This window comes from Peromyscus californicus, unplaced genomic scaffold, assembly GCF_007827085.1.
Source record: "Peromyscus californicus insignis strain IS unplaced genomic scaffold, ASM782708v3 Scaffold_5__1_contigs__length_169319896, whole genome shotgun sequence".
NCBI classification, from domain to species: Eukaryota; Metazoa; Chordata; class Mammalia; order Rodentia; family Cricetidae; genus Peromyscus; species Peromyscus californicus.
The window spans coordinates 119689293-119707501 of NW_026294573.1; the positions used below are offsets into that span (position 1 = coordinate 119689293).

Here is an 18209-nt window from a genome sequence, read left to right on the forward strand (position 1 = left end):
TCGTGCTAGAAACCTCATCCAACTACTGAGGGATCTGGATGCAGAGATCCATGACTAGGCCCTGGGTGGAGCTCTGGGAGTCCGATTAGCGAGAATGAGGAGGGTTTATATGAGCGAGAATTGTTGAGACCCAGGTTGGATAAAGCACAGGGACAAATAGCCAAATAAATGGAAACACATGAACTATGAACCAATGGCTGAGGGGTCCCCAACTGGATCAGGCCCTCTGAATGTGTGAGACAGTTGATTGGCTTGATCTGTTTGGGAGGCATCCAGGCAGTGGGACCGGGTCCTGCGCTCATTGCATGAGTTGGCTGTTTGAAACCTGGGGCCTATGCAGGATTGCTTGGCTCGGCCTGGGAGGAGGGGACTGGACCTACCTGGACTGAGTCTACCAGGTTGATCTCAGTCTGTGGGGAAGGCTTTGCCCTGGAGGAGATGGGAATGGCGGGGGTGGGGGGGGGGTGGGGGGGGGCTGGAGGGAAGGTGAAGGGGGCGGGAGGGGGGAGAACAAGGGAATCTGTGGCTGATATGTAGAACTGAATTGTATTGCAAAATAAAAAGAAAAAAAAAGAAAACCTAAGTAATACAGACTAGTAAACATTTGAACACACATACATTCTAATATTTGATGATAATATGTGAATTATTTTAAACGACTAATTACTTTGTTACATTTATTGTAATCCCTCATTATATCTTAAACCCAAGGATATAACCAAGGAATATTATGTTTGAGAAACTTAGCAATAACTATTTTTATTATTAATTTTACTATTGCAGTTACATATAAACATCATTTCATTTTCATGTTTATGCATTTCTATTGTTCTTAATATTCATACATATTTAATTTTCAAAGAAAAATATTAATGAGTCATAGAAATAGATGACTTGATTATCAATCTGAGAAATTATATGTTTATCTCTATGCAGGAAATAGAGTGAGCAAATTCTAAGTGGGACAAAGCTATAAACACTCAATTCCTGTCCCAGCAATATACTTACCAACAAATCTTCATGTCTTAAAAATTCCATAACCTTCACAAACAGTGCCACCCACTGAGTTTAAATAGGTGAGTCTAAGAAGCCATTTATCACCCAAGCCATACTGAGGGGTATAAATAAAACCTCATGGTCCACTCCCAGTGTCTGACTTCCTCCCGAGGCTCCACCCCCTAAAGATTCCACAGCATTTTCAAACAGTACCACAGCTAAAGAGAAAGTGCTCAAAAAATATGAGTCCATTGGAACATTTTATATTCAAACTGGAATCCTGACCCCATCCCTCCACACAGAAATTAGTGGCTGTGTCCCCATTCCTCCACACAGAGATTAGTGGCTGTGTCATGTGCATAACGCATCCATTCAAACTTTAAAAACTGTCACAATATTTATCAGCCTCAACAATGTTCCAAAGTCAAAAATCTATTATGTGAGCCCCTATCAAAAAACAATCTACATTATTCCAATAAATAATGATACATAATGGTACAGGGTAAACATCTCCATTCCATAAGAGTAGAATAGAGAAATCACAGGAAGTATTGGCTCAAAGCAAGAACAAAGCATAGCAAGGCAAATATCAACTCCTCCAGCTCATTGTTCAGCATCTGTGGCACATGATCAACTCACACGGATTTCAAACTTGGGGAGCTCACTCCTCCAGCTCTGCATCCTGTAACAGTCTCTCTCTTAACTTGGCTCCACTCCATCCCTGCAGCTTTTGTCAATGGATGGCTGTGGTGACTATTCTCAGTTGTTAACTTTACTAAATATTGAATTAACCAAAACCCAAGTCATTGGGGACACCTGTAAAGGATTTTACTTGTTTGGATCACTTGAAGTGAAAAAAATCCACCCTAAATCTGGATTTTTTTGATATGGGAATATCCACTTTAAATCTGGGCCACACTCTCTGATGGCAGCCTGTATAAGGGGATGCAGAAGAGGGAGGCTCTTGCTCTTTGCCTGCTTGTTCCCACTCTACCTGATAAGGTCACTCCTGCTGGCATTAGAGCCTTCTTTGAGATATATAGTGTGTGTGTGTGTATATATGTGTGTATATGTATATGTATATATATATGTGTGTGTATATGTATGTATGTATATGCATGTGTGTCACATATATAAAGTATACACATATATGTATATGCACACATCCGTTCATTCTATTCTGTTTCTCTAAAGAACTGTCACTAATACAAAGCCCTATGGTTCCCACATCTCTAACTGCACTCAAGGCTCAACTGCAACTTAGCCTTTACTTTTACAGCTTTCTACGATGACATCTCAGGGCCTTCTTGAAGAGACTTTGATCTTGCTAAACATTGCCTGGCCTTGGAAGCTCTTTGAAGCCTTGTAGAAAGCCTTAGGAACACCTTCAACCTTTTATCTTTCATGTCTGCAAAATCAGTAAAATATGGATGCTTCTAGACAAGCTCTGTTGTCTTTTGAGGTGAAGTTTGGTCTCTTCATACCACAGCTATACCGCACTTGCTATGCCTGTCAGATGAGTCTGCAAGGTTACACTGCAGAGCATTTGATTTTTGAGCAGAGAAATTCTTTAGTTGAACTATTGGTTCTGGCTCCATCTTTTGAAATAAATTTACATTTTCACAAGTAGGAGCCTTTGATAGTTACTTGGATTCAGGTTACCTTTCTTATTGTCCCAGTGCAGAGCAGGTTTGTCTTTAACAAGTTTGACGTTTTTTAGCAGCCACCTGATCTGCAACATCCAACTTACTTATGCTTTTTCTTTACCAAATTGCATGATTTTATACCTTTTTGACATCCTTGTACTTTTCACTGTACAGATGAGTGGTGAGCACTCACCATGTCACAAACAGAATGCTCTCCTGTCTTGTAATTTCCCCCACCACACACAACAATCTATTACTTTTAAATGTTCTTACTCAAGTTCTCAGGACAGGGGAAGAATGAAGCAGATTCTTTGCCTAAATGTTATATGAATAGCCACCAACACAGTTTCTGATACATTGTTTTTTCCTCCACTGAGATCTCATGGGCTTGGCCTTCATTGTCCTTTTTTCTCCTCAGCTTTATAATCATCCAAACTCCCATGAGTATAGCTCTATTTGATTTGCTAATACTCTGTGACTTTTCTACTTCAAAGGTTCCAAATTCTTCTAAGTTCCTCTGGAAATAGAATTAACAAAATCTGAAACTGCATCATCATGTTTATCACAAATATAGACCCAGTTATTAGTATCAAAATTTGATATCCTCTACTTCTCTTGTTGCTTTGAGGAGATATCTGTTAAGAGGCAACTGAAGAGAAGAAGACAGGTGTGTGTGTGTGTGTGTGTGTGTGTGTGTGTGTGTGTGTGTGTGTGTGTGTTTGTGTGCGTGTATGTGTGTGTTTTATAGTACAATAAGACACAGTCCAAGAGAGTGGGGAAGGCATGGTAGCAGGAACAGGAAATAGCTGATCCTATTGCATTCATACTCAAGAAGCAGAGTGAACATGAATACCAACCACAAAACCTCAAGAGTTTTCCATCTCCAAGCCAGTAATTAATGTCTTCCAATTAGGCTAGATATCCTGAATGTTCTTCAACCTTCCCAAACACTGTCACTAGTTAGAGACCAAGTGATGAAACATAGGAGCTAATGGAGAATATTGAACATTCTAACAAGAAAGCTGTTAATGCATAATATTATTTCTGGGTCATCTACACTATTTCAATGTATGACTACTCGCAGGTAGACATGGTGCTGGAGAAGGGGCTCAGTTAGACATGGTGCTGGAGAAGGAGCTTAGAGTTCTAAGTCTACATCATCTGCAGGCAATAGGAAGAGAGAAAGATACTGGGCCTGGCTTGAACATTTGAAACCTCAAAGCTTATCCCCAGTGACAAACTTCCTCCTGCAAGGCCACACCTACTCTAACAAGGCTACACCTCTTAATAGTGCACTTCTTGGTGACTATGAATTTAAATATGAGATTATGGGAATTATTGCTGTGAATATCGCTCTTTATAAATAAAATGCTGATTGGACAGTAGCCAGGCAGGAAGTAAAGGCAGGACAAGGAGAGAGGAGAATTCTGGGAACAGGAAGGCAGAGAGTCAGGAGATGCTGCCAGTATCAACATGTAAGATACTGGTAAGCCACGAGCCATGTGGCAAGGTATAGATTTATAGAAATGGGTTAATTTAAGATGTAAGAACTAGAAAGCTAGAAGCCTGAGCCACGGCCATACAGTTTGTAAGCAATATAAGTCTCTGTGTTTACTCAGTTGGGTCTGAGCAGCTGCAGGACTGGTGCGTGAGAGAGATTTGTCCTGACCGTGGGCCAGGCAGGACTGGAGAAAACTTCAGCTAGAGTTATTCTTATTCAAATAACCACACCTTACATAAAGCCCCTTGCTCTTTTCTTTACAAACAGACACACACACACACACACACACACACACACACACACACACACACACACACACAAAATATGATCTGTGCAGTCCATATAATGTTACTAGTATGAACATAATTTTAAGGCTAGCTATTTGGTATGAATAACCAGTTGGGATGTTCTTCTCTGGATAATATTATTTCTCTGGCTTTCAGAGTCTCATCATTCCTTAGTTGCCTGTAGTTCTTTGTCTATGGTTGAGGCCTATTCAGCTCTGTGGATGCACTATCAATCAATTTCTATACCAGTTCTCTCTTCTCTTTGTTAATATGTATCTGTATCCCACCTTGGATTTAAGTATTGGATATCTCAGGCTTTGTTCTTTGGGCTCCTTTACTTTACCTATGCAAGCTCTTTTGTTGTTCCAGATGCATTTTGAAATGGTTTTCTCTTTCTGTAAAATGTCACTTATAGAATTAGACAACATTATTTTAATAATGCTTGTCCAGAATAAGAAAATCAAATATTATGCTTCCTCTCATAAGTGTATCCAAGACTCTAACTCCTAAATTTTCATATCGAGATGGTAACAAAATGAAAAGGGCCAGCAAAATAAATGAGGCCCATGTTACTGGAAAGAGAGTCTTGAAGGTTGGGAGTGGGGAGCACAACAGAAGAATGTAGAGGGAGGGATACTGAAAGAAAGAGTGCAGGGAGATAACCAGAGACAAGAAGTAGAGGAGGAAAAAGATCAGTCATATGATATTACAAACTAAATTGGAGAATAAACAGAATGTCACTGATATAAAGAATAGTATTGCTCGTGTAGGTTGATTGGTATGACAATTTTTTTTTTTTTTTTCAATCTTAAAATTTATTTATTTTTTTTTCCCCTTTTCTATTTTAATAAAAAGGAAAAAAAAGAAAAAGGTTATAACTAACAAAAGAAAAATTATATACAAAAGTACAATGACTATATACAATATATACAAGTAATAAATGTCTAAACAATGTCTAGTCCATTTGTATTTGACAAATTCAGAGAAAATAATTTCATTATCTATCCTATTTTGTTAAGTCCAAAATGTATCTAATTCACTTTCTATCCTAATTAATCTTCAACTATAACTAACTAACCTTCAACTATAACTAACTAATCTTCAACTCCCTCAGAGACCCAAGAAGGAAATAATATTAGCTAACAAAAATAAAAACAGAAAGTGCATGCAAGCAACTTCCAAAAAATTTGTGAGTTGACAGAAACAGCCAGCTGCCTGGACAGTCACCTGAGGTTTCTCCACAGTGTTGGGGCATCATCTTCAGCCTATAGGCTTAGCATATCTGACAGACTCATTTGTGAGGTAGGATGTACACAAGGTCGACAGTTCAACCTCACATTGGGTGAGAGCAGTCCATGTACCAGAAACACCTGAATTCCACTAGTGTCATGTCATGACTCAGGATTTTAAATTCTGGAAATTGTTGTTGATTTTTTAATTCAGCTGTCCATTCTTGGCTGTGTATATATGGCTTCATCTTAACATCCCGTTCTTCTCCACATCCCTCTATCAAATGCCAGTTTACTATTGCGAGGCGTGAGCTTAGTTACTCTTCAAGAATAACTGTTTCAGCTGCTGTTCCATTGCACATCAGAAGCCATCGGCCCACTGCCTATTCAGCTGCCTTCGAAGAAAAGGGCACTGTACCTTTTCCAAATTGCGAAGGCCACTTCAGGGATGGTGCCATATTGTCCTGGCCTCAGAAGATGCCTTTTGATAAAGCCATAACCACACTCGTTTTGGCAAGAATCAGTAGTCCTTTGTTTCATGTCCTGTCTGTCCATTTTGTCAGCAGTTGATTCAAGGATACTTTGTTGTCCAGTGGCTAACTTTTGCCACAATGAAAGTTAACTCCATATGCAGTTTCTTCAATGCCCATATTTTCTCTGAAGTAGATTGGTACTGCCAGGAGCCGACATGTCTCATAATCATAACAAAAAAGAAAAATTTTCTAAGTTATTAAAACATTTTAAATGCCATATTCTGTAGATCTCTGAAGGGTTTGAAGATGACCTGTCTAAAATATATCTGCTCAATTTTTAAAACATATCTAATATGACTACAACTTCTATTGTAATGTCTAACTACTAACTTTCATTTCTTTTTTTTTTTTTTATTAATTTATTTTGCAATACAATTCAGTTCTACATATCAGCCACGGATTCCCTTGTTCTCCCCCCTCCCGTCCCCCTCACCTTCCCCTCAACACCCCCCCCCCATTCCCATCTCCTCCAGGGCAAAGCCTTCCCCACAGACTGAGGTCAACCTGGTAGACTCAGTCCAGGTAGGTCTAGTCCCCTCCTCCCAGGCCGAGCCAAACAATCCTGCATAGGCCCCAGGTTTCAAACAGCCAACTCATGCAATGAGCACAAGATCTGGTCCCACTGCCTGGGTGCCTCCCAAACAGATCAAGCCAATCAACTGTCTCATCCATTCAGAGGGCCTGATCCAGTGGGGACCCCTCAGCCATTGGTTCATAGTTCATGTGTTTCCATTCATTTGGCCATTTGTCCCTGTGCTTTATCCAACCTTGGTCTCAACAACTCTCGCTCATATAAACCCTCCTCATTCTCGTTAATTGGACTCCCAGAGATCCACCCGGGGCCTAGTCATGGATCTCTGCATCCAGATCCCTCAGTAGTTGGATGGGGTTTCTAGCACAACAATTAGGGTGTTTGGCCATCCCATCACCAGAGTAGGTCAGTTCAGGCTGTCTCTCGACCTCTGCCAGCAGTCTGTTGTGTGGGTATCTTTGTGGATTTCTGTGGGCCTCTCTAGCACTTTGCTTCTTCCTGTTCTCATGTGGTCTTCATTTACCATGGTCTCCTATTCCTTGTTCTCCCTCTCTGTTGTTGATCCAGCTGGGATCTCCCGCTCCCCCAAGCTCTCTTTCCCTCAACCCTCGCCTTTCATTACCCCCACTCATGTCCAGGCTGTTCATGTAGATCTCATTCCATTTCTCTGACATTGGGTGATCCCTGTGTCTTTCTTGGGGTCCTGTTTTCCAGGTAGCCTCCCTGGTGATGTGAGTAGCAGACAAGTCATCCTTGTTTCATGTCTAGTATCCTGCTATGAGTGAGTACATACCATGTTTGTCTTTCTGAGTCTGGGTTACCTCACTCAGGATGATTTTTTCTAGATCCATCCATTTGTCTGCAAACCTCATGATGCCATTGTTTTTCTCTGCTGAGTAGTATTCCATTGTGTATATGTACCACATTTTGTTTATCCATTCTTCAGTTGAAGGGCATCTGGGTTGTTTCCATGTTCTGGCTATTACAAACAATGCTGATATGAACATAACTGAACAAGTGCTCTTATGGTGTGGTTGAGCATTTCTTGGGTATATGCCCAAGAGTGGTATAGCTGGATCTTGGGGGAGATTGATTCCCAATTTTCTAAGAAAGTGCCATATTGATTTCCAAAGTGGTTGTACAAGCTTGCATTCCCACCAGCAGTGGAGGAGAGTTCCCCTAGCTCCACATCCTCTCCAGCATAAGGTGTCTTCAGTGTTTTTGATCTTAGCCATTCTGACAGGCGTAAGGTGGTATCTCAGAGTTGTTTTGATTTGCATTTCCCTGATGATTAGGGATGTTGAGCAGTTCCTTAAATGTCTTTCAGCCATTTGAGTTTCCTCTGTTGAGTATTCTCTGTTTAGTTCTATAGCCCATTTCTTAATTGGACTGTTGGGCATTTTGATGTCTAATTTCTTGAGTTCCCTATATATTCTGGATATCAGTCCTCTGTCAGATGTGGGGTTGGTGAAGATCTTTTCCCATTCTGTAGGCTGTCGCTTTGCCTTGTTGACCGTATCCTTTGCTCTACAAAAGCTTCTCAGTTTCAAGAGGTCCCATTGATTGATTGTTTGTCTCAGAGTCTGTGCTACTGGTGTTCTATTTAGGAAGTAGTCTCCTATGCCAATGCGTTCAAGACTACTTCCTACTTTCTCTTCTAGCAGGTTCAGAGTAGCTGGATTTATGTTGAGGTCCTTGATCCACTTGGACTTAAGTTTTGTGCACGGTGATAGATATGGATCTATTTGCAGCCTTCTACATGTTGATATCCAGTTTTGCCAGCACCATTTGTTGAAGATGCTTTCTTTTTTCCATTGTGCGCTTTTGGCTTCTTTGTCAAAAATTATATGTTCATAGGTGTGCGGATTAATGTCAGGGTCTTCAATTCGATTCCATTGGTCCACATGTCGGTTTTTATGCCAGTACCAAGCTGTTTTTATTACTGTAGCTCTATAGTAGAGCTTGAAGTCAGGGATCGTGATGCCTCCAGAAGTTGTGTTATTGTACAGGATTCCTTTGGCTATCCTGGGTTTTTTGTTTTTCCATATGAAGTTGAGTATTATTTTTTCCAGGTCTGTGAAGAATTGTGTTGGTATTTTGATGGGGATTGCATTGAATCTGTAGATTGCTTTTGGTAAGATTGCCATTTTTACTATGTTAGTCCTGCCTATCCATGAGCATGGGAGATCTTTCCATTTTCTGACATCTTCTTCAATTTCTTTTTTCAGGGACTTAAAGTTCTTGTCATATAGGTCCTTCACTTGCTTGGTTAGTGTTACCCCAAGGTATTTTATGTTGTTTGTGGCTATAGTAAAGGGTGATGTATCTCTGATTTCCTTCTCCGCTTCTTTGTCCATTGTATATAGGAGGGCTACTGATTTTTTTGAGTTGATCTTGTATCCTGCTATGTTGCTGAAGGTGTTTATAAGCTGTATCAGTTCCTTGGTGGAATCTTTGGGGTCGCTCAAGTATACTATCATGTCATCTGCAAATAGGGAAAGCTTGACTTCTTCCTTTCCAATTTGTATCCCCTTAATCTCCTTATGTTGTCTTATTGCTCTGGCTAGAACTTCAAGTACTATATTGAATAAGTATGGCGAGAGTGGACAGCCTTGCCTCGTTCCTGATTTTAGTGGAATTGCTTTGAGTTTCTCTCCATTTAATTTGATGTTGGCTGTTGGCTTGCTGTAAATTGCCTTTATTATGTTTAGGTATGTTCCCTGTATTCCTGATCGCTCCAATACCTTTATCATGAAGGGGTGTTGGATTTTGTCAAATGCCTTTTCTGCATCCAGTGAGATGATCATATGGTTTTTTTCTTTGAGTTTGTTTATATGGTGTATTACATTGACGGACTTTCGTATGTTGAACCACCCTTGCATCCCTGGAATGAATCCTACTTGATCATGGTGGATAATTGCTTTGATGTGTTCTTGGAGTCTGTTTGCCAGTATTTTATTGAGTATTTTTGCATCAATGTTCATGAGGGAGATCGGTCTGTAGTTCTCTTTCTTTGTTGTATCCTTGTTTGGTTTAGGAATTAGGGTAATTGTAGCCTCGTAGAAGGAGTTTGGTAATGTTCCTTCTGTTTCTATTGTGTGGAACAATTTAGAGAGTATTGGTATTAACTCTTCTTTGAAGATCTGGTAGAATTCTGCGCTGAAACCATCTGGTCCTGGGCTTTTTTTGGTTGGGAGACTTTTAATGACTGTTTCTATTTCGTTAGGGGTTATTGGACTATTTAAATAGTTTATCTGGTCTTGATTTAACTTAGGTATGTGGTACCTATCCAGAAAGTTATCCATTTCTTTTAGGTTTTCCAGTTTTGTCGAATAGAGGTTTTTGAAGTATGACCTGATGATTCTCTGGATTTCCTCAATGTCTGTTGTTATGTCCCCCTTTTCATTTCTGATTTTGTTGATTTGGATGCTCTCTCTCTGTCTTTTGGTTAGTTTGGATAAGGGCTTGTCTATCTTGTTGATTTTCTCAAAGAACCAACTCTTTGTTTCATTAATTTTTTGTATTGTTCTCTTTGTTTCTATTTTATTGATTTCAGCTCTCACTTTGATAATTTCCTGGCGTCTATTTTTCCTGGGAGACTGTGCTTCTTCTTGTTCTAGAGCTTTCAGGTATGCTGTTAAGTCTCTAGTGTGAGATTTCTCCAACTTATTTATGTGGGCATTTAGTGCTATGAATTTCCCTCTTAGTACTGCTTTCATAGTGTCCCATAAATTTGGATATGTGGTGTCTTCATTTTCATTGATCTCTAGGAAGTCTTTAATTTCTTTCTTTATTTCTTCCTTAACCCATTGGTGATTCAGTAGGGTATTATTCAGTTTCCATGAGATTGCAGGTTTTCTGTAGTTTTTGTTGTTGTTGAAATCCAACTTTAGACCATGGTGGTCTGATAGAACACAGGAGGTTATTCCAATTGTTTTGTATCTGTTTAGATTTGTTTTGTGGCCAAGTATGTGGTCAATTTTAGAGAAGGTTCCATGGGGTGCTGAGAAGAAGGTATATTCTTTTTTGTTAGGATGGAATGTTCTGTATATATCGATTAAGTCCATTTGAGTCATGACATCAGTTAAGTCCTTTATTTCTCTGTTAAGTTTCAATTTGGGAGATCTGTCCAGTGGTGAAAGTGGGGTGTTGAGGTCTCCCACTATTAACGTGTGGGGTTTTATATGTGATTTAAGCTTTAGTAATGTTTCTTTTACATATGTGGGTGCCCTTGTGTTTGGGGCATAAATATTCAGAATTGAGACTTCATCTTGGTGGATCTTTCCTGTGATGAGTATGTAATGCCCTTCTTGATCTCTTTTGATTGATTTTAGTTTGAAGTCTATTTTGCTGGATATCAGGATGGCTACACCCGCTTGTTTCTTAAGACCGTTTGATTGGAAAGTCTTTTCCCAGCCTTTTATTTTTAGGTAGTGTCTATCTTCGAATTTGAGATGTGTTTCTTGTATGCAGCAGAAAGATGGGTCCTGCTTTCGTATCCATTCTGTAAGCCTATGTCTTTTTATAGGTGAATTAAGTCCATTGATATTGAGGGAAATTAATGACCAGTGATTGTTCATTCCTGTTATTTTTTGGTGGTGATGTGTGGGTACTTCTATACGTTGGGGTTTACTGCTGTGGCTTTATCTGTTGCCTGTGTTTTCGAGGGTGTATCTGACTTCCTTAGGTTGGAATTTTCCTTCTAGTGCTTTCTGTAGGGCTGGGTTTGTGGATAAGTATTGTTTAAATCTGGCTTTGTCATGGAATGTCTTGTTTACTCCATCTATGGTGATTGAAAGTTTTGCTGGGTATATTAGTCTAGGTTGACATCCATGGTCTCTTAGTGTCTGCATTACATCTGTCCAGGTTCTTCTGGCTTTCAAAGTCTCCATTGAGAAATCGGGTGTTATTCTGATGGGTTTGCCTTTATATGTCACTTGGCCTTTTTCCTTTGCTGCTCTTAATATTCTTTCTTTATTCTGTACGTTTAGTTGTTTAACTATTATGTGGCGAGGGGACTTTTTTTGGGGGTCTAGTCTGTTTGGTGTTCTATAAGCTTCTTGTATCTTCATAGGCATTTCCTTCTTTAAGTTGGGAAAGTTTTCTTCTATGATCTTGTTGAATATATTTTCTGTGCCCTTGAGTTGGTATTCTTCTCCTTCTTCGACCCCTATTATTCTTAGGTTTGGTCTTTTCATGGTGTCCCAAATTTCTTGGACATTTTGGTTCATGACTTTGTTGGTTTTAGTGTTTTCTTTGACTGATGAATGTATTTCTTCTACTGTATCTTCAACGCTAGAGATCCTCTCTTCCATCTCTTGCATTCTGTTGATTATACTTGCATCTGAAGTTCCCAATCGTTTTCTCAGATTTTCTATTTCCAGCATTCCCTCTGTTTGTGTCTTCTTCATTTTTTCTATTTCCCTTTTCAGGTCTTGGACTGTTTCCTTCATTTGTTTCATTGATTTTTCTTGATTTTCTCTCAGTATTTTATTGTTTTCTTCCAGGACTTTATTGATTTCTTCTAATTTGTTTGCCCTTTCCTCTAGTTGTTTACAGCGTTCTTCACATTTTTTTGTCTTTTCCTCTACGCAAGCCTCTAGCTTCTTCATGATGTCATTCATAAGGCTGTTTTCTTCTGCTTCTTCCAATTTCTGATGTTCAGGTCTAGGTGTTGGAGGAGGGCTAGGGCCTGGTGATGCTGTATTGCTATTCATTTTGTTGTATATGTTTCTGCCTTGACGTCTGCCCATCTCCTTGTGGTTCGTTCTTGGCCTTATCCGCACACTTGGTTCAGACAGACCAGTGTTCCAAAAGGGAAGTCAGTGTTCCAAAAGGGAAGTCTGGAGCAAGATGGGAGCTGGGGGCCGGCCTCTAAGTCTCAGGAAGAGGCTTGGGGCTCAGGCGGATGGGCGTGGGGGCAGGGCGTGGAGACTGCAGGGTCTGCCAGGGGTCTTGGAGAAGGGGATCCTTCCCGGTGGGGCTAGCAGGGAACCTGCCCGGTGGCCAGAACCTGGGGCCGAGTTGGGCAGGTCTTCCCTGGAGTGGCTGGTGCCCAGGGATGGGGTCTGGGGCAAGGAAGGGTACTCACGATTGTTCCAAAAGGGACGTCCGGAGCAAGATCTGGTATGACAATTTAACAGTATCACTTCTGTTCAGTAAGTGAACATGGGAAATACTTGTTTTTTATCTTCAATCATACCCACCAGTATTTCGAAATTTTCATTGTACGGATAATTCAATATTCCATCAGTTGAAATTATTTCAATGTATTTTCCTTTTTGTAATTGTTGATAGTTGATAGTTGCTTTCTTATTTTATTCTCAGCAATTTAGTTTTTTATATATAAAACTCTTGCTGATTTTTTTCTGTTGATTTTAAACTCTGAAACTTTATTAGCTTTATCCTTTAATCCTAACAGTCTACTATTAAGTCTTTAGGGTCTTGTCATCTGTAGACAGGAACAATTTGAATCCCTCCCTTCCATTCCTAATTGGATGCCTTTCATTGTTTTCCTTATGTAGTTCCTTTGGTGCACAGAGTAGTGAAAGGAAAATCATCATGTATTAATTGAAGAAAATTTTAGGATAAAAAAGAAAATTAATATCAGTTTTCTATTATTTGATTAAGCACAAGTTAATAACTCATAGACACCTGCCTCTCAATGAATGATAATATTTTTCTGTGAAATTAAATATCAGACTGAACCAACAACAATGATAAAAGCAACAATAAAAATACTAAAACAATCACATAATATGAATGAACTGCTATTATATTGTTTAGATACACACTAAATATAATTATTTTTTGCATATAAATACTTATTTTAGTTATTTAAAATGAGTACTAAATCTCTGCACAAGCTTTTTTGTCTGGTAACTTTATTCTCCTTCAAAACTTTATTCACTTTAACTCTGCATCTTTTGACTTTTCTGAAAATAGCTTTCAAAACCTCAAACCTTCATTTTTACTTTTTATTGTGCAGTTTTCTGCTTCCATCCTTCAAAGAAAGAAGGTGTGTTATTTGTCTCTTTGCTTATTTTTAATATTGCTGATTCACCTATATTATAAGTAATATTATGAAATCCAGGAAGCTAAAAACTAAAGTATGAACAATTGAAATAAAAATAAGAAAAATGATTGCTCTATGTGGTAAGATGCATATTAACATCTTTTGCAAACTCTATGAAATAATATTTGTGTCTAATATTTTGAAATCTCAACACAGTTATTACTGATGTTGGATATTTTCAACAGGGGTCAGAAAAGCTGTTATGTGGGTATATTTAAATTAATAAAATTGATTTTGCAATACTTCTGTCAAACTATTCTTAGTACCACCAAGTGGTGTGTGTGTGTGTGATAGAAATGTGTTTTAATTAAAATAATCTGTTTACATAATTATGATCAAGACTGTAACTCTCATAAAATCCATGCATTTTAAAAGGACTATACAGATAGGAGTTGGAACATGCTCACAAATGCAATCATTTTAAATTAGTGACCCAGGGGATTGGGCAACAATCCTAAACACATTATGAGGAAATTATTACTCTGTAGTAAAGGTTTCAATAAAATTGTATGCTCATTTGGCTTCTCATAGCACCAAAGGAAACCTGTCTGCATAAATAGTAACCAAGTCGCAACATGGTTAATGCTATTTCCCTATTAACTTTATGTTGTATAGTGCTTACATAATGCTGTGAAAATGCTCACAATGAAGGGTAATGACTACAATAACACTTTATTCAATGCCTTAATTTGTTCTGTGAATCGTCCAGGCCAATATAATTGCTTTGTTAATATGACATTGTTGTACAAACAGGTCATGCACAGATGGAATGAGTCCTTCTTAACCAGGCTATGTTAAGCACTTCTATAAAAGGGGTTTCCAAGTAGCTTTACAAAAACATATCATATTATTCACTTTCTCAATGAATGAATATTATTTTTTACAACTCTTGTAAATATCTATACCTTTTTACAACTCTTTATTTTCTAGACAGGCTTTCTCTGTGTAATAGTCCTGGATGTCCTGGAATGTCCTATAGACCAGGCTGTCGTTGAACTCACAGAAATCCACCTGCCTCTGCCTCTGAAGTGCTGGGATTAAAGGCATGTACCACCATCACCAAACAAAAGGTATGCAATTTTAATGTTGATTCCTCCAAAAAAATTGTTCCTACTGTAGCTTTAGGCCTCTTGTAGCAATTTTGAGGATACTTATACTTAAATAAAAAATATGAGATGTAGTAAGTAATAAATTGTGAGTGATCATTACATTACAGCATAATAGAAGATTTCATGTAAATAAATTGCTGCATGGGAAGGATTTGAATGACCACTGGGGATTGTAATGATTATGGAAAACATTTCAACAATCATGGGATGAGACAATGATGGTTTGACTACTGATAAAAGGAATGTGATTATGAATAATATAAAACATGCTTAAAATCACCTGAAAGAGATTTAGTGTCTTTACAGCTCAATAGGATAAAATATGACCTATCTTAACTCTTGTCAAAGACTTGTCAAAAACATGTCTAGAAATAAAGTAAGATAAATTGAATCCAAAGACTACAACAGACATCAAAGCAAACAATCCAATAGATGGGGAATTTCATCATTTCTCTACTTTCATGTGCCTGATCTTTGAGGCCCACAATTTAGAGAAATTCTGTCAAGCATGATGCTGTGGGATGGTCTGTATGTCAAATGCTTTGATTGGTCAATAAATAAAACACTGATTGGCCAGTGGCCAGGCAGGAAGTATAGGTGGGACTAACAGAGAGAAGAATTGAGAGAACAGGAAGGAAAAGGGAGACACTGCCAGCTGCTGCCATGAAAAGCAGCAAGTGAAGATGCCGGTAAGCCACAAGCCACGTGGCAAAGTATAGATTTATAGAAATGGATTAATTTAAGATTGAGAACAGTTAGCAAGAAGCCTGTCATGGCCATACAGTTTGTAAGCAATATAAGTTTCTGTGTTTACTTTGTTGGGTCTGAGCAGCTGTTACTGGCGGGTGTCAGAGATTTGTCCTGACTGTGGGCCAGGCAGGAAAACTCAAGCTACAGCATGGTGATACCTGGGGAGTACATTTACTAAGTCTTACAGACCTATGCTCTTCTAGGAAAACTACAAACCAAAACAAGTAACTAAGAAATGGAATTATGTAGTAATGTTTTCTTTTGAAATTTTTTGTATAGATCTACTATAATTTTTAATTATGTGTATCTTGGGGGAAAAGGGTGGGTGGCTGGCCCCTGGAGTCCTCCTCTCCTCCTTTTCTCAGTCGTCCCTCCTTGCTGTTCTCTCGAGCCTAGATTTCTGCTCTTATTTATGCTCTCTGTCTGACAGCCCTGCCTATTTCTCTCTCCTGCTTAGCTATTGACTGTTCAGCTTTTTATTAGACCAATCATGTATTTTAGGCAGACAAAGTGACACAGCTTTACAGAATTAAACAAATGCATCATAAAATGATGCAACACATCTTTGCAACACTAAACAAATATTCCACAGCTCAAATGAATGTGACCCATTTTAAACTAATATTTTACTACAGTGAGTGTATGAGTACATGTTACTGCAGAGGCCAAAAGAGGATGGAGAATCTCCTGGAGTTGTTGATGGTTGTGAGCCATCTGATACAGATTCTGATTTCAGAGCCATTTCTCCTTCCAAGTAACGTTTCATCTTAAAATGAAAATTCCAGAGCTTGGGAGATGGCCCAGTGTTTAAAAGTACTTGTTTATGCTAAGGAACTAGAACCAATTCCCAGCACCTATATAGCCCACTCACAATGATCTTTAACTCCAGTCCCAATGGATCTGATGTTCCTTTCTGACCTCCTCAGGCACCAGGCATGTACATGGTACAAAGACATGCATGAGAGAAGTCGTCATACCAATAAAATAAACGCTAAAATGAAATTAATACTAAAAATTAGAATAGGCCAGACTGGTCTACAAAGTGGGTTCCAGGACAGCCAGGGCTGTTACACAGAGAAACCCTGTCTCAATAATAAATAAAAAAATAAAATAAAATAGGTGCAGTTGGCCATTATCTGTGCCCACTGAAGCTTCTGCATGTACTGAAGATGGCATCCTTGAAGGGAAGATTCTTCCAAGCTCTGGTTGCTCAGCATATGAGTGATGTTTCTCAGAGTATTTTTGCCTTTGCAATAGTCAGACTTACTTCTTCTAGACCAACCTCTTGACTAACATACTCTAGTCTGTCTTTGCCCCAAGAAAACTTTAGCGTTTGCACCAGTTCCTCATTCCATGCTCTTGGTATCACACAGCATATGCCATGTTTTAAGGGTCCATTGTCAGTGGTGATTCCAAAGAACTAAACCTTGATGACTTTAAGGGGAAATTCTTGATGCTTTTCTTTTGTTCTTTGGATGTCATGATTGTGTGTCCCATGGAAGTTGTAGCTTTCTGTGATAAACTCAATGAATTTCACAATGTGAACTATGATGTGGCTACAGTTTTGGTGGGTTTTCACTTTAGCCACCTTGCATGGATTAATACACCAAGGAAGAGTGGCAACTTGAGCCACATAAGCATTACACTGCTATTGTATTTAATTAAGGAAGTAACCTGCAACTACAGGTTGCTATTGGAAGGTGCTGTTGTGGTACTCAAGAACTTCTTAATAATTGACTTTAATGGTGTCATCAAGCATTTGAGTGTCAATGACAAACCAGTGGGCCACAGCATGGAAGAAATCTTCCACATGGAGAAGGGTCCAAGATTGTAGAGACCCATGGAGAAGTCTGCCCACCCAACAGGATATTGGAGCCCTCTACAAAAAAGCCAAGTCTAATGTTTTCCAAATAGTACTTTGAGAAAGTCTGTCAGTAGATCATTTCATGTCTAGCGTTCACCTGTGGCTTCTCCTGCAAGATCCACAGTTGGAAACATTTTACCACCCTGAATATTATTGTAGATGGCAAAACAATCATACTTGAGCTTTTAAACCCTACACCAAATCAATTGTTTTATAATACAGACTCAGGGTTTCTCAATGTGGCTAGCTGCCTCCATAGTAATCCTAACTGGATCCATTTTAACAGCTAACCATTTCCCAAAGAATGCCTGGATCCCCGTTTCTTAGATTATGTCTTCAGATGGTAAGTATTCTCTTGACCCTTCTCTGAACCTTAATCTACCCTGAAGTAGCTTCTCATTAAGGTCCTGAAATTGTCTCATGAATGTCTGTGTATTAAACTATATTTCCACTTATAGTAACAAAGGTCAAAGTATTTCCTCCTTATCATCAGCAGTATAAGTTAGGTTTCAATGGATATGTGACACAAACACATGTGAATCTTGTTATTAAAAACACAGTAATCATGTATTGTCCCAGTCCCTGACATTTAGAGTTTTCATACTTATTTTTCTTATTTTATTCATGCACTGACAGTGCTTGTGAGTATTTTGAGATATTGATGAGGTGTAATCTTGAAGGACTACG

At 38.8% G+C, this 18209-nt stretch overlaps 1 pseudogene; it reads left to right on the forward strand.

The window, feature by feature from the left end:
• The first annotated feature begins 16827 nt into the window (after positions 1-16827).
• On the forward strand, positions 16828-17572 carry LOC128097044 (thioredoxin-dependent peroxide reductase, mitochondrial-like; annotated as a pseudogene).
• Positions 17573-18209: the final 637 nt, after the last annotated feature.